Source organism: Halictus rubicundus, chromosome 8 (genome assembly GCF_050948215.1).
Source record: "Halictus rubicundus isolate RS-2024b chromosome 8, iyHalRubi1_principal, whole genome shotgun sequence".
Classification (NCBI taxonomy): Eukaryota; Metazoa; Arthropoda; class Insecta; order Hymenoptera; family Halictidae; genus Halictus; species Halictus rubicundus.
Window position 1 is genome coordinate 8872926 of NC_135156.1, and position 23800 is coordinate 8896725.

Consider the following 23800-nt stretch of genomic DNA (forward strand, 5'->3'; position numbering starts at 1 on the left):
TAGCATTTCGCGGGCTTACGATTGTTGAAAGGGTTCTAATTACGTGTTAATATATTTTTTCTATATTGTATAAATACTTCACGAGAAAAATTTTTCAATGTTTTCACTGACGTTTCAATTTGTAATATTATTTTCGTTCAAGAAAGCGTCTTCGCACAAACTGCATGGTGAATGGCAAAAGTAAAGTCTGCAAGCTTTAAAATGAGACCAAATGATCACAGTTCGTGATAATTTACCACTAGACTGCGGATCTTTATGCAAAATAAAAAATGTTTGCATCGATTGCAAGACGCAGGAAATAAAAATTTATTTCTTCTTTTAATTATTTTATTAAGTTGAAACCAATAGGCTGACATCCTTAGATCTTTTTAATATGTCCACTGCTTCAAATCGTGCTTACCCATTTTTGTCATAAATGCATAAAATCCGCAGTCTATATATCACAGTCATCGCAGTTAGAGTTTCTTTGTCGTTCTCGCCTTCCTAGAAGAGCGAAAACGTATATTTGTATTTTCATATTTTCACTGATTCTCGAAGATCGATGACAGAGACATAGAATTTTACTTCAACCTATAGCCTATTTCCGTAGCCTATGTTCGAAATCTTGGTCACGAGTCTGATCCGTGAGCAAAGCGTTGATCGATCGGCTACAATGAAAATCTGTTTCACTGTGAAACCGGCGCGATTAATATTTCCGGTGCAGCGGTTTCCGGTTCGGCTCGGAGATCGATCACATTAATAGATATTAACGCGAAGTTTGCCGAGTTGCGTACTCGGTGTCTTCGAGCGCTCACACGCGCGCGTTCCCGGTTGTAAAACAAGACGCTTGGCAAGCGAGCGGCAGGCTTAAACTTCGATTACGGTATGTCCCGTTTTGGAAAGCGTGTTGAAACGGTTTCGCGTGATCGATGCTTTGGTTCGAGCCACGAATAAGCGGGGGAACGCATAATCGCTTAATCCAACAGCATCTCGGTACCGTGTAAACGGCCCCGGAATCGTCCCGGGCCCGATAGAGGCGCTACACACGCGCGGAAAGGGACGATCCCGGTGAGGTCTATTGCTTTATCAGTGCAAATGGGATGCCAGCGTGTTTCCATTAATTCAAATCGCGGGGTAGAATCACCGCGCGGAATGTCCATTAAAGACAAGCGACGATGTCGTTAGCCTGTCCGTGGCAACGTACTGCCGCGCCGGCCGTATTGGAAGAACGGTGTTCCACCGCAGAGGAGACCCAAAGAAAAATGACGGCCAAAGAGAGGGTAGGAGCTGCTTTTTCCTCGTAGTAACGGTTTTCAACGGTGATCACCGGCCGGTACGATCGTCAAGCGTGGATAAAGTCTCCGGGACAACAACAGAATATGCGGTTGCCGATAAATAAAACGCTCCTAGGCTTTCTCCTCGATCAACGACCGTGCTTTCGCGGACAACAGATTTTCCTGTTTCTGCGATAATCAATTTCCTCGCTCGTGGTATTGCTCCCTGCTCGGAGCATGCTTTCGGCGATCGCGTACGCAGGCGTGTCTGCGACTCTCGTACAACGCCACGAAACATTGTTTACAAAGACTAATATGCAACTCCGCAGATAACTGGTTAAACAATTTTCTTGATCAAGCTGTACCGAAGTCCTCGGTGACTGGGTCCAGAGTTTTCTTGCACGTGCTGGCGCAATCTTAAATTCAGATTCTCATAGTCAAAAGAATGGAAAATAAAATGGAATTTTTTCTTCTGACCATTTTCCCAGTAAGATAGAAGTATTATAGAATGGTATTCTGTTGAATTCTAGCCTTTACAGTCAAGAGAACCCGAAATTGGCTGAACTTCAGAATTACCACCCCAAGCTTATGGCACCTATGACACACGATTCTACTCGCTTCGGCGCGCTGAATACGAGTGTGCCCTTCGTTTTCGCCGGAAATGACGAGTTCCCGAGATACTTCTCGTTTTCCGCTGCGAAGAATAATTGATCGAAGGTCAATATAGACGGGAGGGTCGCCGTAGTGTAATCAAGACAGTCGAATGAGAAATTTTAATCTGCTCAGACGAATCGTGTCCCCTTTGACCAATTTGTTCCCGATAAAAGGAAGTTCGAAACGGTTTCGACTCGCGTCTTTTTCGTCGTCGCGGTTCGACGTCAGCTCCTTCAATCACCGTCGTCGCCGAGGTACTCCGTTTTACAGGGGAACGAAAGAAAGGTGGACGAAAAACCGAGCGCACTATGACTGCCAATGATCATGCAAGTTATGACTCGGTTTGAAGGAACGAAGAAAAAAAAAGAGAGAGAGAGAGAGAGAAGAAAAGAAAAAGAGAAAAAGAAGAGGCCGAGGAACACGAGGTAGGAAACGAGGCGAGGAAAAAAGGCGGGACGCGTTACGCAGGCAATTTTACTGCGGTTTTTTCGCGGCCACGCGTGAACACGAAATCGTTTAATTCGAACACGGCGAGTCGTTTCGAAGAGAGGAGACGAAGATGCCCGTGAAATGGACGTTCCGGTTTATCAGTGCACGGCGGCGCGCCGTGGCTTGTTTCCATTAATTTGCGTTGCAAGGCAAACTCGTGCCATTGGAATGCTCGGTTCGCAGTCGTTAGGCCGTGTGGAAGGCAAAACGAACCTAAGCTAATTTCGCTACATTGTTGCTGACGGACGAAGCCCGGGAATGCGCCGCGGAGATCGATATTGAATAAGTTATACGGCCAATGAATTACACGCTATTACGGTTTTTCGGCTGACAGGCACGTTGCGTTGCGCGCGCGCACGAGAAACCGTCTCCTCCGCGGAGCTGAATTAATTTATGCACGATTGCTGAATCGCGTACACGCATGCGAGCCTGTGCGTTTTAAAGGCGACTCCGAGGAGAAACTGAAATAAAATTTTATTTCTCGTCTTAATAGTTCCAGAAGATTAAAGGAAACAAGACGTTAGACTCGAAGAAAAGCTGTTGCCGGACTCAGATTTCTACCGACGATATGCCGATTTACGATCGTTAATTCGCACGATTCGGGAATCGTGTTCACAATATTATATTTCATTCGATTCAACGTGCCCGTTAGAGAAAATAGTGAAGGTGTTTCGTCACAAACCGCGCGACACGTCCAACCTACGCGAGATAATTAAACGGGGAAAAATCGGGAAAAGCAATTAGGGTCGTTTGCGAGTAATTTATCCGCGAGGGGCGAGAGAAGCGAATCGTATTCAAGACATTTTATGGGGGACGTATGACACGTTTAACCGCGGAATCCGTCGTGATTTTATTGTGCCTTTGATTGCGGATAAGTTGTAATATAAGACCTTCAGAATGTGCCTGTACAATTTTTTTACGCACATTATAACACCATATCTATAAAATATTAATTCCCACCGGGGGCTGATACCCGGACAGATTGATTACTATTAGAAGAGTTCCATCGGCATCGTGGTTACATCTACCGCGATGAATTTTGTAATCTCGCATGCAAGAAGCGAACCGTTCCTAGGATATTTTAATGATGGACCATAGAAAATCCGCGAGACGGCGCTATATAAGTTTTAATCGGTGGACGGGTTCAGGCACATAAAGATAATTACGGTTAATCCGCTAGAATAATGGGAACGGGATGGCGGAGCGTGTTCAATTGAATACGCGGCGAACGGAAATATTCATTTTCCGAGAACGAAATCATTTATCGTCACTGGCGTAAGGCCGTTAGACGCGGAAGAAATTTCGCCGCAAAGGAAACAGATGCGTACACTCCCGCTGGCTTCTTTCCTTTGATATTTCTTTCTATCTCGCGACCGTGTTCGCGTTCGCCGAGCTTCTACGATCGCGCTCATGCGTGAATATGGAATCGCTTCATTTAAGTCGCGTTACTACCTGTCATGCCAGCGGAAAGAGAAAGAGAGGAAAGCGCGCTTTCTGAATGCCCGCCGCCAGATGCTATCCGAACGCCAATATTCCACGGAATAATTAAACGGAATCGAGGTTATTCGAGAGCTACTGTAAATAATTTCGTTCACACCGATGTCGGCTCGTTTATCCTTCTCCTCTTGTTCCAGGAGATCTTTATCGCGAAGAAAATGGGGGAAAAGTTGATCTTTTATATGGAATTTTATAATCTGGATACTTTGGGCCATATTTCTGGTAAGCACGGTAGAACCTCGTTCGTTGCACCGTGTTTCCCCCACCACGAGTTCCAGAACTACCAACAACTCGGGGATCGCCGAACGAGGACTCCGTGCAACAAACCAGGTTGCAACGAGCGAGGCTCTACCGCAGTGATGGGCGCGGTAGGGGCCCCTCAAGCGCCTGCTTCTCCCACTCTTTCCTGCAGCGCGCATCTTCGTCTTCGTTGCTCCACCGTAACGCTTACTGGAAGCGGACAGTGGGCGCTACGGTGAGATCTGATCTCAATCAAGACAAAAATGCCTATCCCTGTTGTTCCTAACAGATCAGGCATTTATTTAACACCAGAATCACCGAAACCGTAATGCGGTGCGAAAGGGAAAATCTTTGAGCCATCTTTTCACACAAGTTCGTCCACAGCATGGCGTAACCATAATTTCCAGCACACAAAACTGTAACGAGATGCGAGATAGAAGGAGCTTCTTCTGTTCGTCGAAGCCGTGTCTTAACGGGCGGACCAGTTGGAAGGTGTCACCCGCTCGGTGCGGTAAATATCGAGCGGGATCTGCGTAATCGCGGAATGGTCGCGGACAAAATGCGGCGCGGATCTGTGCGGAACGGAGCGGCGCGGAGCGGAGGCGCGGATCGCATCGGGTAAGGATAAAGAGATACGCAGGAAAGGACGCGCGTTCCGCTTTATCAGCGCGCACGGCATACCGCGGCGTGTTTCCATTAATTCGCGTCGCGGGGCAAACTCGTGCCGTTGGAATGCCCGTTGAAGCCGAGGAGAGAAGTCGTTAGGCTGCGTGCCGTTCGGCCGGGCAACCGGTTTTCCCATCGGTGATTCGTCGTTAATTCGCCGATGGAGAGTAAGTAATCGCACGCGTACCAACGACCACCTCGAGTGTGTTACACGGTTACGTTCGCGCCGCGCCTACCTCGGGGTTGTTCCGATTTTCCTCGCCGATAAGCCCCGTGTCCGCGGGAGAAAAAAACCCGAGAAATTCCATTCACCCTTTCCGCTCGGAATTGTCGCCTCCTCGCGCCCGCGCCCCGAACTCGTTTTATTGTTCCGCGACATTTTTTCCCCACCTAGACTCCTTACCGCCCCCCGTCGCGCCCCTGTCGTCTTTCCTCCCGCGCGATCGATTCATAGTTCTCGTCAAACAATCGGCGAAATCGTTCCGGGTCCTCCGAAACTGCAGAAACCGCCCCGAGTTCGAGTTTATCGATGTTTTCGAGTGTCTGGAACTACTGTCTGACGTCAGTGTCCTACAAAAGTCGATCTTCTATTTGTGACTTTCTTTGAGGATCTTAAACTATCGACGGATACTTCTCTCGATTTATTTTCGGGGCTTCTTCTCTTGGGAACGGGGGTTCGGTTGTATTTTCTTAATGCGCTCCTAACAGTTTTAGTCAGGATTCTCGTTAAAATGTTTAATTCGTTCAATGCTTTCTGTGCTAATTATTAATGTATTTATGATTTTGTAAATTTAACTTGATGGTACGCGGAACCTCGATTATCCGAATCTGCGAATAAAACTATTCTTGTACAACACGATTTATTGTACAATTCAATTTATTGAAATTAAGTAACTGTTCTGTTATCCGAACATTCGTAATTAATTCCGATAATCGAATTTCTAGTGTACTTTGTATGTCTCCATAAGTCGTAGTCATATTTAATGCCGATTCCACTTTTTAATATTCATAATTGTTTGATAGAACGTTACGATTACTACAGAAATGACTAAAATACCAGTTGACATAACTGCGTTATAGACTCACCAAAGAAGTTCGCCAGCATAGAAGTATAGGCTCCTTCTGTAATCAGAGAAGATAAATTTTATTCTCACTTTTCATGATACTGCATATTACAAATATATGTTGAATTATTTAAAATATAAAGAAATAGTAGTTTCGAGTACTCGAACACATTAACGCGTACTCAAATACATGATATCATACATCCAGGGATCGAATCAATTAATAAATTAACCTGCGCACGATTGATTCGAATCTGACTGCGAATTTTACGCATTTATGACAAAATTGAATAGGCGAAATTTCAAATAGTAGGCAGATTGAAAGAAATTAAGGATACACCTGAAGCAATGAACTTTAATGACTAAGCTTCATGTAAACAAAGCTCGATAATTTTCTTTTAAATAAGAACGTCAGAAGAAGTAGTTACTAATTCCTAAACCTATATTTGTTGAATTATGAATAAAATTCAAACAATTTGTTGAGAAACTGTTGATTTTCGATTTCCCAGAAAACCAATTAGAAAATACCTGGCAACTACATAAAGTGTTAAGATTATTCAAGAATTTTGTAACAGAAAATTTCGCAATGATCCGCAATAATTACCTTTGCGACGTGAGAACGAGACGATTCGCTACAATTCATAAAAATCTCAAACGAACGGTTCCCAAAATTCCTTTTAACGATGTTGATAATCGAGCAGATGATTTTCCGGGCTAGCAACGCAAGAACGTGCCGTCCACAGAGCGGTCGCTTATTAGCGTTCGTTCGAATTTTACGATACTCGAAGGGACTTAAATACATGTTCACACTTCAGGTGTTTGGAAACCGAAACGTGCCTACGCAGAAACGATCATACGTGTGCCACGGACAGTGCACACGGACGCGTGGCAAATGAGCATCGAGACGGTGCGAAAGACACTCGGGCATTCTGTATGTACGCACGCATCCGCGTTGAACAGCTAGTATTATTATATTTTACTTTGCCCGACGCGGAAAGACCGGGATAATTTGCGCGAACGAGCCGCAATTATTTAAGGGTGTGCATAGGTAAGAAGGGTGGTAGCCGGCTGCTATAGGGCAACGTCATTTTAGCCACTCGCGTTACAGCCTCTATCGATTCGCGTCGCCTTCGCCGCGTCGCCATTGCAAAACGAGCTCATTGCCTTTTTCCGGGAACTACTTTTCACTAACTAATAAAATCCTCATCTAACAGCGCCTTCTTGCGAGCCGCGGCTATGCCTTCGATCATGGCAATCGGTTCCACGCGCTTTGCGTATTTGTTACCGGCTTTGCTCGAAGTGCTCTTCCCACTAACTTTAGCACTCCTATTTCCCCATCATTCTTCAATTTACATTTTGGTTTCATTTAACCCGACCTCGTTCATGCCCAGAGCGAAATTTCATTCTTGAATTTTTTTAAATTTCTAATATTTATTTATTTTTTGACCATTAATGCGTTAAACGTTCGACATTTTAATTTTGTATTAAAATAGAGACTTCAATACGTATACCAGAATTTTCTTAGATTTTCTGAAAGCCTGGAACAGTGAAAAAATTAGTGGTGAACATGAACGTGCTTCCAGTGAATGGAGAATTAAGGTCACTGATACTGATGGGAATTCTTTGAATGTAATTGTTGGATTATTCGAATGGTACAAATTATAAATTATAAAGACTTATCAACTTTCCGGATCGATTTTGCCACATCAAGAATGTAGACTCATTCTCAGCGACTGGTTCGAGTTAAACAGTCTGAAATAATATTTAAAGCGAGTAATGCGAGCTATATGTCACAAACGTCACACTAGTATCTAAAACAACTGCATGACGTAGGTGCGAAACTTAATGTCCTTGTTGTACGTACGTCAGTCGGTGACAATAAATTGCATACTATAGCGCAATGCCAGAAGAAAATAAAATCGAAGGTTGAATATTTCTTTAATAGCGACGAATAATTACGTTTATAAAACACATGGGACAATACTGAGAAATGCGCAGAGCAATGCAATTAATGTTTCAAAGTCATAGCGAAGTCGGCTGTCTTATGGCGGGATGAATTATGGATTCCGTTGCCGCGTTGAATATTTTCGACAGAATTTTTCAATGAAGCAATTTTTACAGCAAATTTCATACAGTACATCCCCAGTTTTATCCGCAAGAACACACTGTTAAAGTACGAAGTTTAATGGGGGATATCCAGTATATAAGTGCTACATAAATAACAGCGGGGTCGTTAAAAACTTCTTTACTTCCTTCCTTACTGCCCTTTAAAGACACACATATACGTGGCTCGTGTTAAGAATGTACATGCAACATGGCACTTCATTTCGAGAACATTTCAAGCAATGCCCTCGCAAAACCTTGAAACGATGACGTCGGTCTCGTTCTAGGTCTTCGAAGGTTAATGGCAGTAGACATTTTCGGATGCATCTTTACAATCTCAATACACGTAAGTTAAAAATGTTAGAATCCGTCAGTTTGACGGGTCCCGTAAATCTGGTGTTGAGGGGGTTTCTCATTTTCAAAAAATGAATTCAGTTCAGACCATAGGCACGTTCACACACGTTTCGTCAAAGCAGAGTCAATAAAAAAAAAAATATATAACTCACGTAATTATGACTTTTTCAACTTGAAAAAAATAACTGATCTACTTCGAATATCCGTAAATACGTATGTAAAATCCTGACACAAAGGGTGTAGTAGTTTTCCTGAAAAAATTCCTAGAAATAGCCGAAGATAAAAAGAACCAGAGAATACCCCCTCGAGCGTCCCGATTCGGCGGACCCGAGTTTCTCTACAGAGTTGAAGAGGATCTGGAAGTTTCCGATTGTTTAGGCGGTCCTGGGAAGCGCGTGCAGGCATTGCAGAAACCGGTGTTCGGCACATGCACTCGTGGAAAATGCACCTTGAGGCGCGGGGGCGTCAAAGGTGGTCGGAGTGGCTTGGGTGGGTGATTATGAGCGAGTAAGTACCGCCGTCCAGTTTTTACCCCTCCCGCCCACTGACCGGTCCCTCTTCTCTATCGTGGCAACTACCCCCGCCACTTTTACCACGACTCAACTAAACCCCAACGGATCAATACGCTAAAACATTGCCGCGTCGGGACGCCGGCGTGTAAAACCCGAAAGAAATAACAGTGGCTCGGTGTTTTCCTTCGGTCACCTCGTGACGTCCTGCCGCCCGCGCACCGCTAACAAACTTCCGTTCGTCGTCCATTAGTTCCCGTTCCCCTCCCTCCCGGACCCTTCGTTTGGTCACTGATTAAAATTTTGACCTTTTCCGCTCCTTCCTGAACTCTCACGCTTCTCCGACGGCCGAGACTCGTCTATTCTCTATTTTAGATGAGAAAATTCAAACCTCGGCTGCCCTAACCCCTTCCATTTCGAGTTTACTTGCAACGATTGGAATTTTGTCGTCTTTAATGGTTGCCTAATTTCACGCTTAACACGCTGACTGCCGCGACGTATTTGGGTGACACTATTTTCAGACGGTTTCACTGTGATACATTTATCTTTCTAGCTTTTGATTCATTAATCGAATTACACTGGCTTTTGTTGGAGTTTCTAATAGATCATGGCATTTTGTAGTACATGGCAACGGTTTCAGTAATTACTGGACCGGATAATTTTTTGGAGATTTGAGGCTTGTTGCAATTTCTGAGATTAAAAATAACATATAATTGGTGGAACCACACTGCAAATTAAGAGTGGGTGACCAGTACCGGCGGATGTTTCGTGCAACTATTTCTGGGGGGGTTGAGATACCTTTATTAACTGTAGAATGTTGCATGTGCGGCGATATAACATTAGACCGCAGAAGCTTATGCAAATTTTCGTACATAAAGGTATCGAGGGATACTGCTGTTTTAATTAACATTACTGGTAATACCGTCAATCATTTGTTCTATTTCGAGCTCCTCGCGTGCTCTAAATTTAAAATACACTGACCCGAATCAATATGCTAAGATTTATTGAAGTCAGCTTCAGTTTTTCTTATTGAAATCTTTTTTAATAGTTTACCAGATGAAACGTGGCTAGAATGATTTATTTCCTTACTCGTCAATAAAAATCTTCTCGTTGAGGCTTTAGTCAGATTTCTACAATTACCACCAATACATATTTCAGCTTTTTTTGATAAATTGTAGTTCTTCAAATCTGCGCTGCTTGATTGCGATAATTAAACTGCTAGTACCTAGGTAGACTAAACTTGTATGTTCGTAAAAATTCTCGTTTTTAAAATGCATTTCAGAATGACTTATCGGACGTGTGCGACTTAAGATTTTTGCAATCAGCTATTCCATTCTAGTTCCAGATTTTGCTCGATACATATAAAATAGAAGAACCGGGTTTCCGCGAGTGCTTGTATTTGCGATTGGATAGGTTAATGCGGTTCATCGATTGTTTACTCTCCGCGTCGACATTATCGTTTTACTCGTCCGACGACGTCTCCTCCTACGTTGCACGTAACTGTAGCACTCTAGCTATCATGACTGTTTCTTCTCTGCTTTGTTAATGGAACACTTTAATTGGTACTTAAGTTTGCGTTGCATTCGAGCAAACATCTGATATTGCAACTTAAAAGCAGGGGACACGAAAACATAAAGACGGCTCAAAAATGCGTTTCGTTAAGCATCTTTACATAAATATTACTTAACCTGCCTCTGAACCACCTTGGTCAAATTTTATAGAGTAGAGTGTTCAAATTAAAGTTCAGAAAAATGAAATTGATTTCTTTTTTGGGAAACGTCCTATTTCCCATTCTGTTCTATTACTTTTTGAGACAACTTATGAATAAATAAATATCTCAATTTTATCTTTGAAATTTAATTTAAAAACGCCTCGGACTTTCGTTCCGACCCAATATTTGACACAACCGGTATACTGCTGATCAACCCCTTGGCACACAATCCTCCGCAAGACTGCTGAAACGCACACAGCACCGAAATGCTCGCGCGTCTACAAGCGATAGATCCAGGTACAAAGCGCTCGGTTTTCGTCGAGCGGAGCAAACGTCGTCGTGGTCGTCTACTTTAGATAGCAGGCTTTCGAGGAGCACAAAAGACGGATGAACAGAGAGCCCGTCCGTGGCCTACCACAACCCACGTAAGGCACCGGTTCGCTCGTCTTTTTTCCTTCCTCGGAAAACGAACGCAGGCGCGCGGGCGCGTCCAACACGAGCACGCACGAAACGTACGCACGGGAACGCGCATCGGCGCGGGCCGGTCAATCTTATGGAAGTCGAACTCATGTGTGCCGGACGTAACGTTGCCTTTCCCAGGACGGTCGATATATCGATTGTCGTAGACGAACGATAGACTGGTCGTCGACCAAGAACGAGAGAAAGGGGGCCTTCGCCGAGGGAGCGAACAGGACCAAGGCCGTGTGTGTCTGGCCTGTGGTCACTTGTTGCCTTCCACCCCCGGGGGCTGACTTTGTCCCTCTGTGTTTGGGGAACGCTTGTCGTTCGACCGCCCGACAAACCGTCCGCGGCCGGGAGAGATCTTTCTCCTGTCGATTGGATCAGCTTCGAGGAATTTCAGGCTGCTGGAAATTCTGGTGTCCACTTTCTTTCCTCTCCTCACGGCCGGATCGATTGCCGCAGGTCAGTCACCGGCCGATCAACACGTGCCGCCGACCGAGGACCGTCCAAGTCCGAATTTACCCCCGACAATGCATCCCACGGAAAATGTTGTTAACAGTCGCGTATAGCCACTGCTCAACTCCAGCACCCCCCATTTTCACTTGATACTACCGATAACGTTTAAGGGGGCCGGCATGGTTTGAAATCCATGTACGTGTAAAAGAAATACGACAGAGGTTATGTAAATTTATCGTATTCCTTTTAAAACTGATTTTGAATTTGTTATGTATTGCGCATGTCTGTAGAACAACATGGCGGATTGACAGTTGATAAGAGTAGAGAGTAGAGAAAAGCGACGCGCATTGCAAAATCTAATTGATTAGGATTGTCACTTTCTTACATAAATCTTTGTGGAATAATAGCTTTTAATGTCGTTTCTTGTTTTTACAGTGTAACCAATGTAAATAATTGTAAATAGCGAATAAAACTTTAATCTTGTGTTTACAGTGAAACTCAGTTTGGTTATTATTTCCTCAAGATAAATTAAAGAGCGAAAGGATAAACTTATTATATACGTATGCAAGGGTCAAAATCTAGACAAACTGCCGCTTCAATATTGCAACGAGCAGTTCAGTAGTGGTCAATTGTGTTTCCTAAAAGTCCAATCTACGTCTGTATAGAGCCCAAATTGCGAATTTCTACCTCATCGTGGAGTAATTTGTAATATTCGGCAGAAAACTCGAATTCTGAAGCAAGTATGACATCACAAGATGGCTGCCGCTGAAGGATTCTCTTAATTTCGAGAGATTTAGTGTTCGTATCGAAAAAATGGCTCCATACAGACGTAGCAAAGACATGTACGAACACGGTGGTATGCATTTTTAATTGATTACTTACTTATTTAAGACGTAAAATGTCTAGAAAAAAGGCACAGGATAACATAGCGTGACAGTCAAGGCCAAATGCCTGCTGGCCCCCTTAACGCTAGATCTACCGAGCGAATGCCACCGATGTATATTGCTTTGTAATACATCTACTCGAACCTCATCCCATTTTTATTCTATCGTGTGCTCCAAGCTGTGAAGTATTTTTCTAATTTCGGTAATTGTAAAAGAAAGAATTAGGAACCAGTCATTTTCACTGCTTCGGTAGTTCTAGTGTTAATATAATATAACGAAAAGATACGAAAATCTACTAATTTCAATCGACGCGAGAATTTCTTACTTATTTTTAATCGTTGTCGACGAGTCCAAGCGTGTATTTCACACAGCAGTAATATTACGCGTTTTCTTTATATGCGCGATTTTATAAAGGGGTTCTTCGACCCTACGAGTTATAAAGTGCAGCGAGGTATACTACGACGAACGACGATGTAACGAATAAATGTGGATAGTGGATAGCTTTTATCGATGTAATGAGAAAACTACCGGGAACAAAGATAGGACTTTTAATCAAGCTATTTCTATCTCTTGGCGACGCGAATAACTTCCGTTTCGCTTGAATGTACGCGGTTTTTCTCGTGGAGCAAACATTATTTTTCAAAATAACATTTATTGGAGGGCGAGTGCGTTCCAACTTGTTCAAACAAGTCAATAATCAATTGGTTTGTGACACGAACAAAGTTCCTTATTCCTGATTACGTCTTCCTAATTTACATTGGAGAACTAGTTTAATAAAAGCATTATTTCACTTTTTGACCCTCCCAAAGAGAAGAATCGAAAATAGATACTCGCTTACGCAAACGAGCAGGCATTTTCTATTATTACACCATTCGATCATTCTAGTATATTGCGTCTACGCTTCTCGCAATAGTTATTTATTATCGAATCTGACGGTGCTCGCTGTTCTGATTCGAATAAAATATTCATTTTAATAACCCGACTGATTATAAATCAGTTTCCAGAGTGTTCTTAAATGGTAACCGCGTTGTGAACGGCTCGAGACTGTTACGTTATTAACGCCTCAGCTGCGAACAAACGGATAAAAATTAAATAAATTACAATTGGCACGGTTAACCGTGTCGCGAGCGATGGGTATCTTGCTCGCGAGGAGTCGTAACGTTTTTACGCTCGCGCACGGTTCGCCCGCGGAGTACAATGTTTATCATTTGAACATCAACTCCGCCGGCTTGATTTCCCTAAAATCAACGTATTTATGGAACCGTAAAACGTTCACTGGCCAATAAGTGCAAGTTATAAAAATTACGCGTTTATCTTATCTCGCGCAGACGTCCAACGTAACGTTCTGCTTCACTGCCATTCAAACGGCGCGCAAAGTAAAAATGGCCGGTGCACGATCGTCGTCGAGTCGCCATCGGAAGAAAAAAAGATCGCGTCGAGCTCTAAATCACGGATTCCAATCTATACGGGCTGTCAATTATTCAATAATTTTACGTCTTTAGTGTCCCGCGCGCTGGCGATCCGCCAAACCATTTAACGCGACGCGTCTCGTTGACGCGCTCCTCGGATTATCGTTATCGTTGTCAAGGTAAGGTATGGCAAACAGTCGATAATAGCGCCCTTACTGTCGTTCGCCCGTTACCTCTCCGGAGTGGAGTGACCGACATGCAGACGTTCCACAACAAACACAGATGTCTCGGTGCCGTTCAACCAAGATTTTCCTTATCGTCCAACGACGAATTAGAGGCCGGATCGCGATTAGGATCGATAGAGGAAAGTCCTCGCTGCCCGTGAGAGAGACAACGCCTAATCGGGACCCCATCTTTCCTTGTTCCCGGTAAAAAGATCGGTTACCATCGTTGCGTGTCCGGTTTTTGTCGGACATTATAAACGTTTCCGGGATCCTCGATGGTCTTCAATAAGGCTCTAGCGAACGTAACCGTTCCGAGCGATCGTTATTCACGGTGGACCGTCACACCGCGACCATTTTATGGCCATAATTAACGCCCGAAGCGACACCGCCGCATCGCTATCTGCCATCTTGCGCGTGAATCGCCGTCGACGCTTTGCACACTCTTTTTAATTACAGCTTCCAATTATTTCGCGGCCCATTGTTGCCGTTTTAGTGAGTGCGCCGGCTGTTGTTACGTGATTTGAATATTTTTACTGCCCGGAGCCGGTGGCGTGGCCGATCCCAACCGATTCTTCGAAGAGGATTTTAATATTACGGAATTTCGCGGATTCCGTTCTCGGATTGTAATATCGTCGAGCTGCTGATTAACAGGTCCGATCGAACGTCGATCGTATCAATCTGGTTCAATAGACAGCAATGGTATAGGTAATTGGTTCAGACATTTTCTAACAAAAAATGACAAGCTATTACTCGACAAACGTGTTCCATTATATGTTACAAATTCTAACAGCAGTTCAGGTACCCCAGTTAATTTTTAGATTTATGTGCCGCTGCTACATTAATTTATAAAAATTACGAAACTGTATCTATCCAAGTTTTTAGCCATTTCTTTTAATTTGTTGAACAATTTCTCATTCGTGCATCTTTACAATTTCGATTATTGTGAGAACCCGTCGTTTTGACGGGTCCTGTAAGCCTAGCGTTAACAAATTTATTTATCTCCTTCGTTTTGAAAAGATCATTTTGCTCAATTTTTTTCTCTTTTGTCACTAACAATTTCCGTTTCTTCCCATCCTATGACAAATTCGCTAATTGTGAGAACCAGGGTAACCGCTAGATACCGCTTCCCCTAATTTCGCGAACGATCTCGGAATGGTCCCGGTTAACAACCACTAAATCAGGCTAGACCTAGGGAGCAACAAAAGCTTTCCGCGGAGCGGCGTAACGCTCGAGAAAATTGTTCCAGAAGATCGTTAGTCTGATTTTCTTCGAATCCCATACACGACGATTGTAGGTAGAAGCCGACAGCTAATGACGTTTCAGCTCCGTGATACGTACGTGGGAAACGTGGCATGAGCGCTGGACAAGGATTATATAATATTCAATTTTAGCATGCGTGCGATCCGTCTTAATCCAGCCATTACGTCTAATTGGTCGAGATTAGCTAATATCCTTGTAGTGATTAGGCCGTGTCTGTGGCCACGGCTCGTTTAGATTGAAGCCAATTCCCCCGAGCGCGCAGTGCATGTATTGACTCGATGTCGGCGGAGAGAATCGATAGGCTGATCAAACATTATTATAGAGAGAAACGTAAAACCTTTCTTTTCACGCGTACACGCCGTTCGCACGCTGCGCATAACTATAGATCCATTGAACTCCCGTTGCCCCCTTCTAAATTCTTTCATTCGGGGAGGACTGGTTTAATTGCCTTTCTATACACCTTGCCAGAATTCTCGTTGGAAAAATACACGTTCCCGACAACCTTTTCATCGATCGTCGGAGCTATTTATTTTTATCGTAATAATGCTCTCTATGCTAGCGTTTAATTGATACGCGGGAACCTATTTCTCTAGCACACTATCTCCGCTTACGAATATGAATATTTTTAGCCACTGTGCTGGTTTCTTTAATTGCCTGAATTAATTTCAACATTACGATTTTTCAGTAAATTTAAATTCCAGAACTTATTTATCCATATAAGGACTAATATATATAATAGTAGATATAGTAGTTATTATTAAAATAATTCAATTATATAAAATAATATAAATTATCTGCAAATAGGGAATTAGGATCCTGAAAAGAATATATATTTCCTGCAGCAATATTTTATACTTATATAATATATAACATTTCATGATAATATAGAGATCATAAATACTTATAAAAATGATAATGATAGGGAGTCCATTATTAAGATTTAATTATCAGCCAATACCTTGTCAGAACTCCTACTGGAAAAATACAAACCATTTACATTGTTTATTCTTATCAACACGTTGTCTACGTTAATATTTAATTGATTGGCGTAGACGCTGAATATTTTCAACCAGTTTTCTTGGTTCCATTTCGATTCATCGTTCGCGTGGAACGATCTATAAATAGATCAATTGGAATGTATTATAATATATTGAATGCTCGAAACATTAATCTCGTAGGTTATGAATTCATAAGCTCACGATGGGACTTATACCGGATGGTTCACTTAATCTGATCTCCTTGAATTACTGGTCAACTATTTGCTGCACGAAAAATATTTCAAAGGAAGTAATTACCAAAGAGGCTCGCCGCTGGAGTTATTATTTTATCGTTAGATTCATTAAGTATCGAGTTTTTCAAATCTTGATAAATCGTTTCGACCGGAATCTTCTATGGCGTCCAATAAAATTGGAGGACGTTACCAGCGAATGTTTTTTTTAGCGCTGCCACTGTTTACATAATAAATTATATCATAATTGTTCGATCGCCCGTTAATCTTCCGTTCTTTCGCAGTACAAAATTGTTAGAATTCACACAAGAACTATTACGTAACAGTAGAAGCGATCGCATTCCATAAAGTGACTCAGCGGATCGTTCAATTAATTGTGAAACATTCAATGTCCTTAAGTGAAAGCTTATTAGCTTTATTATTACTCGCGATTGTTATGCATGTACAGCATGTACAGCAAGTATTAATAACATCTCGGCCGTATGCTCACCACGAGGAATTTTCTACTTGATAAGTTGAACTTGTCCTGATTTTTACAAAATACGTCGTGTAGAATTATTACACTGGAATAATCGTACAATCGTAATACACGATTGAATAGCATGAATAAAATTAATAAGTCCCCTTCCTCGAGTAGTCGTCGAATATTTGACGCTAACAATAAGTTGTGGGTATACAGTGTTCAAAATTGTCAAAACAGAACTAATTATAAGTATAGATATTCTTTAAGAAGATTACGGTAGGTACGGTTGCGTATATGATAAATTCAATCGCACTAATTTCCGTCAAAAGCAAGTTAAAACCCACTCGTTCAATTCACTCAAGAATACCTTCGGGCGTAAAACCAGCAAGATGTGAATTAATTCCGACTAATCGCACTCGTATTTTCCATCGAGATCAATATATTCAAAGCCTCTACAGCGGACTTCCTACTCCGATCAATTTTCCCCGGTTGAAAAACCGAGTGTCGTACCCTATCAATTATCCGTTATCGTTCCTAACGCGAGCTTATCAGCAGAAACCCGGTGTATCCCGCCTTCTGCAGAGCGCTCGTCCGGGCACGTCATATCTTACATGCTAGTTGAAGGAAGAGGAAGATCTCTCCTTTCTGGTTTGCCGGGTACTGTTACAAATCTGGCCCGCAAAAGGGCGGGGATGTCGGCTGTCTTGTAGGTGCTACCAACTGGTCTGTAAAGAACCTATCTCACCCTCCCCTCCCCCCCATCCTCGCCGGTGAGGATCCTCCAGGTTCTTGTCTCGATAGTTTTATATTTTCCCCGCTAAAACCTTTCGGGCCGGGTCCGAGGATCGTCAGATCACTCGGTCGTCTCGTCCGCTCTGCTTCTTCTCCACATTTCTCCGGTCCTTCTGTCTCTGTTCGTTCGATCTCTCCTCGAGAGCTAGCCCAGGTAGAGACGAGCGAGCGAGCGAGCTAGAGAGAGAGAGAGAAAGCAAGAAAACGAGATTCACTCTCGTTCAAAGGCAGAAAGAGAGAGAGAGAGAGAAAGAGAGAAAAGGAACACGGACCCATGCCCGGTTCGTCGACGCGTGCACACGAAACCGCTCGTGTGAAGCCGGCATTATTATGGACCGTTCACACACTGCACACAGGTGTGTAAACAAGGCGCGTCACTTTCGCCCGTGACAAGACCGCCTTGCCGTTTTCGTTCTCCGCCGGGAATCTCCCGCGGTTTCAGCGTCCTCCTTGCGCGAGAAAGATCGCGCAGCGACAAGCAGATTGACCGGCTTTTCGGGGTGCGAAACACCTTTCGCCGGGACCGTCGACGAGAGATCCGCGCCGGCAGATAACGGTTGAAGAAATAATTAGAGGTGTGGATGTTCGGGAGTTTTAGAATATGCTGTTAATGCTCCCCCAACGAGCTTGCCCCGCGCGATAGCCTGGGAAGGTGTGATGATGCCCACGGGTTATCAGTCGCGACGCCGTTGTAAAACAGTTTTGGTATTCGACGAGGGGGAGAGGCCGGCAACTGATAATCATTTAAACGAGCCGTTCCGTCAACCGAGTACCGTGGAAAATAAATTTTCTAGCCTGTCGGGACGGACACCGTTCAAATGTCGATCGCTTCTCCTGTTCCTATTATTATTATTCTTTTATTCTTCTTCGACCTGAGATCGATTCGGTCAGAATTTTATGGAATTTTCTTTATAAATATAATTGCCCGAAAAATATAAATTCCTGTAAGTTCTTAATTCTTGTAATTTGTTCATTTAACGAACTGCACGGTAGATATAAATCTGTCTGTCTTTTTCAAAGTAATTTTAGCCAGTTGGCAGTTGTTGACGAGTGTACTCGTCACGAAGAAATGTCAATAGTTTGTGTTATGACGAGTATCTCGTGAAAACAGCTGTATGGTTAATTTCTACGACGCAATTTAGGTACACATTTTTCAAAGAGTGCGCAACAGCTAAGTGGTTAATAGGCCGATGATAATCTACCGACGTTCTTAAACTTTTCCGCAGTCTAGTTGCGATATTCTGTTGAATGAATGAAGCCAATTCATGGAAACAATTTTAAAGAACGCTCCGCCATCAAATTTATGGTCACGTGGTACGTGACGGCTGGAACGTGTTGAGGTGAAGCACAAGACTAACAAATTCGGATTGGAGAAATCCGAGCGACGCGCGACTAAAATTCGAGAAAATTCTCCGTCGTTCAAACTTTCGGAGTCCACGAAGGCCGAAAAAGTGTCTAGGGGCAGAGCAGGCCTGGGCAAATCGTCAGAGTAATCTCTCGACAAATAATCCGAGCGATCTAGAGCCACGGATCGCAGCGACCTCGGAGTCACACTAGCTTTTAAAAGCGACGGTTGGAGACACAAAAGGGAATCGTCCCGCTTCTGAATGGACTTTTCCAGGTATTTGACGGCGGAAGATTCCAGCGCAGCGTGGAGAGACAGAGGAGGCCTCGTTGAAAAAGCCAGGAAGAGGAACGGGGCTGTGAAAGGGCGCTCGCGCGCGCGCGCGCGCAAGAGTGTCAAGGGAAAAAGCAACGGCGAAAGATGTGTGTCGGATCATCTTCTCGATGCTACGAAACAGATTTACTAGTCCAGCGAAAAAGCTGGGGTGCCACAGGGCCGTAGCAACACGGATGACACCGGTCATTCTGGAGCTGGAATGCATTTCCATACATTAACCCTCCGCGTAGAAGACGTCCCGTGTTGTTCACTCTCTCTCATTCTCTCTCTCTCTTTCTCTCGGTGGTTTCGTGTCTGCTCCTAACTGGACCCGGATCTTCCTAGAATTATGACAGATAAACTATGCGACGAAGCATAATGCGGTGCCGTCCGCGGGGGGTAGTTGCCCCCAGCGAACGAACACTTCGGGACGCGGTTTTCGGGGATTTCAGTAGGCTGATCAGAATTTATCGGGCCATAAGCCAGTTTTATAATACCCCCGACCAGCAGCCCCGGTAGGTTTTACGCGTACGCGGTGCTTAAACCGGCATCTAAATTTCGTGTCGTTTTTAATGGCTACCTTCTTCCTAATATTTCGTGACAGGTGTTCTTAGTTGGGGCCTGCGCGCGAGATATGTAGTTTAATTTCGCGCCCGGAAGGTGTGGCTATGGTTGTGTCGTCCGATAATATACGTCGGCGTGGAGCCTGTCAAAATTCTGCTATCGAGACACGCACGCTATTGTACCGAGCAAATCAGGAGCGTATAAAAATATGTAAAATTTAGAAAATAATGTTTCTTCGAAAAATTTATTTTCTCGGTTTTCGCACGAAGGTCTTGAGAACCTCTTGAGGCTCTATTCAATTAGGTTCGAGCGTCTGGGTGATTGTTGTTTAAAAAATTGAAACGCGTGATATTGGACGGGGTTTAGCAGCCCGATGCGAACAGGGAAGTGTCAAGTATCGGGCCAAACGTTCACAATCGCATTCATCGGGAGAGAGAGACGGTCGAAGGGAGTTTTCTTGGAATTATGACGAGCATATGCTGACTAGTTCCCGCCGGGTGGTATCCCGGGACTCCTCCTTATTCGGTAATTAATTATACTCGCCGTCGAAGCTCGTTCGTCGATCTTCATCCGAGATATCGACGGGATTGACCATACAACTTATACTGATTCACTGATGTGAGCTTTTCTCCGCTGGCACCTTGTCCGTTGCCTCTGCTGACACACGCGCACCTATACACGCTCGCTCGCACCCACATGCACGTGCCAGGTCAGTCCGAGCATAATTAATAAGCCTGCACACACGCGCGTATATCTCGGTCTGCTTGATGAAGTGTTTTTCCTGACAACGTCCGCTTTCGGACGGTTTATTACAATTTCTCGACAAATAAATAACCGAACTATTTTGCGAATCGGCCGCGTCAAGATCGTGCGGACCGATCGCGATGTTTTATACAGCTTCGACATTTGTCAAAATGGAGCGTACGATTAAATTCAACGATGCGTATTTATACATGGTAATTTCGCTGCTTTTTCCGCGGCGCGGAATCTAATTAGTTCTACTAGAAACAAATGTGAAAGGTCACTGTTTCGAATTTAATAAATAAAACATAGTTTAGAAGTAGGAAGCCCCGCGCACATACATGTTGTATGAGAATTTACGCGAACAGAATGGGATTCTGAGATTGTGAACGATAGACCTTTTGCTTCGACGAGCTTCTCATCCAAAATAATTTCCAAATCTCGTCCGCGCGATTTAATGCCGAAGATTTGTATCGGTTTCAGCGAATCCTGCAGGAACTATAGACGCTTTTACTTCCTCGTGCAGCGTACGTTAACCTTTGCTGGGACTTGTACGGTTTGTTTGTCCAGTACCGTGTGCACCGCGGGTCCGTTCCAGCGTTTATCAGGGACGAGCACCCGGCAAATTCAAGCATACTTTTTTGCAACATTGTACCATAATATTTGTAAAAGTTTGTGCACTATTTATTGGAGCAGTTTGTTTCTGTCACTTGACCACGCATCAATTTAACGAATGTAAAGTATGAGGGTAGGGGCTAAGGGTGCCAATTACTGTGGGGGTACCAATTGCCTATATTAATTGCACTTATTTTTAAAGCATAATGCTTTAATATTAAAAATGTTTTTAATGTTAAATATCCCTTTTTTAATATCCATTGTGTTTTAAAATAAGTACAAATGATATAGGCAATTGGTGCCCCCACAGTAACTGGGTCTCTTACCCCCTACCCTCATACGTTACATTTAAAATATCTCTTTTTTAATATTCGTTATGCTTTAAAAATAAGTACAATTAATATAGGCAACTGGTACCCCCACAGTAATCGGGTCCCTCACCCTACATTGTAAGAAAAGTATATTGATCAGAAATTATGTTTTCTAGATAAGATATTAATTCTCTACGAGGCATTTATTCTTGCTTAATTTTTTGATATTGTGTACTATATCAAAAGCTATACAAGCTATATTTCAAAAGCTACTGAACGGATTTGTACATGAAACCGGCAAGGTTTCATAATTTATCATTGAAGGAAAAATACAATCGATGTTATTCGTTTCACAATCGACGAGGTACCGACGCGTACAACATCCATTGGACGGCTTGGTAACGATCAATAATGATTACAAATCCAATATACATTGTTCGATAATTCGATTGAATAGAAAAATTACATTGAAATATGAAATGTAGAACGTAGGTGAAATTTCTACCATTAATGCGCGCCGAATGCGCGATAATTCGAGGCAATTTTATGGTAATTTCCAGCGGATGAGTCAGAATTGATCAACGAATGTCAGACACCTGATAGATGCGTAAATCGCATGGAATATCACGAGTAAATATGCAGAAGCACGAGACTTATTTGCACGAAGTCGCGGCGTTAAATCCAGATACCGTTTATTAAAAAACGCAGTATACTCTCTCTTTCTGAGAAGATGCTGCACTTCGGCGACTCATTGGCCAATCAGAGCTCGCCCGGCTATATACGTACAGTGATCATGAAAAAGTATGGAAGATTATTAAGAAAACAAGCACACGTATGAAAGAAATACGTTTCCACATAAAAATCATGCAAACATAAAAGAACGTGTGAAGTAAAAACATCGATAAAAGCATGCACCGTGTATTTTATCACATAAAACATTAACTTTTGTTAAAAGCATTGCCGTACAACCATCGACAACGTTTCATAAAATTGTTCGAACAATTCAAACAATTGTTTCCAGTTGTTAACATTTTACATGGATAAAGTAATTGTAAAATCGAATGAACAGCTAAAAATCATTTGATGTCGAAATTTTTAGTTGTCCAATTTTTTGCTAAAAATTTCCAGCGAAATTTTCTGTTGCAAGAAACAGGAATCTCTTGGGAATTGTGTGTTTTTTTTTGCGGCAATCATGTTAAAAAGTTCCAAATAATTGATCGACAACCTTAGTCTTTTAATCTTTTTAGTGTTCCAAATTGAAGCTGTTTTTTGTGATGAATTGCATGAAATCGGCAGTCTAGTTACGTATTATTTCGCCAACAATGTCAATAAAATGTGAAATTGCTTTCGGCACGCAATTGCCGCGTTCGAAAAGAGTGGTAAGAAATAATAACACAAAGTAATGTTACAATGGAAGTTTCTGTACCGTGTCATAATTTTTATACGGGCCGTCGCGTCGCGGCAAAAGAAACAAAAGCACGGGTTCACGGGGCATTAAATTTGTTCCTTCAATTTTCAGTCTTCAATTTTCTCTAATGTCCGAATGTTTTGATTTATATCCCACTTCTCAGTCACCCGTCGCAGGCCGCGCGATGTTGACTCGTTGACCGGTTTATGCCATTATACCGTGCTTCCTCTGATCTCTCTTTCTCTCTCTCGTGCACGCTTATTCCCGATCTCTCCCCCCCCTCCTCTCCCCCGTATCGTCCCTTTATCGTGTTTCGCGTTTATTCTTAATCACGCTGGATCGATTACGCCGCCGTTTCTAAGTGTTATCATTTTACGCCGTCATGCATATCACAATGCTGCGCCACTATTTTAATATCATGCTCCTTCGCGGGAGATCCTCTCTCGGTGCGTGGCAACAACGAGAACAGATCCAGAAAAACGTGCGATTTTAATTTTCAGACCGGTGCCGATCGATATTAAGTAATTCGACATGCCTCTGGGAAATGTGATTAATGCGAGCGAACGTTAGAGAAATCCTCTCGATGTTATCGCCAACCACGAGCAACTAACGTACCGGGTGTCTCGTTAATTTGCAAATATTTTCTAAACCTATGTTCCACAGGTTCTGTCAAAATGCCCATACTAAATTATTCTGTTGCTATAGATTTCTATATCTTCTTGTAACTGTACAATTCCTCGAATGCAGACTTTGTGCATTTGTGACAAAAGCCACCTGGTGCAA

The 23800-nt window shown here is 43.1% G+C and overlaps 1 protein-coding gene across 1 annotated transcript in view; it reads right to left on the reverse strand.

Annotated features, from left to right (window-relative positions):
- Positions 1-6714, reverse strand: part of Zfh2 (Zn finger homeodomain 2) — a 251208-nt gene extending 244494 nt beyond the window's left edge. Inside the window, exons 1-2 of the mRNA XM_076791353.1 lie at positions 6468-6714; positions 5886-5921 (exon numbers count right to left, since the gene is read on the reverse strand). The gene's annotated coding sequence lies outside the window, so the exon portion shown is untranslated. The remainder of the gene's footprint in view (positions 1-5885; positions 5922-6467) is intronic.
- Positions 6715-23800: the final 17086 nt, after the last annotated feature.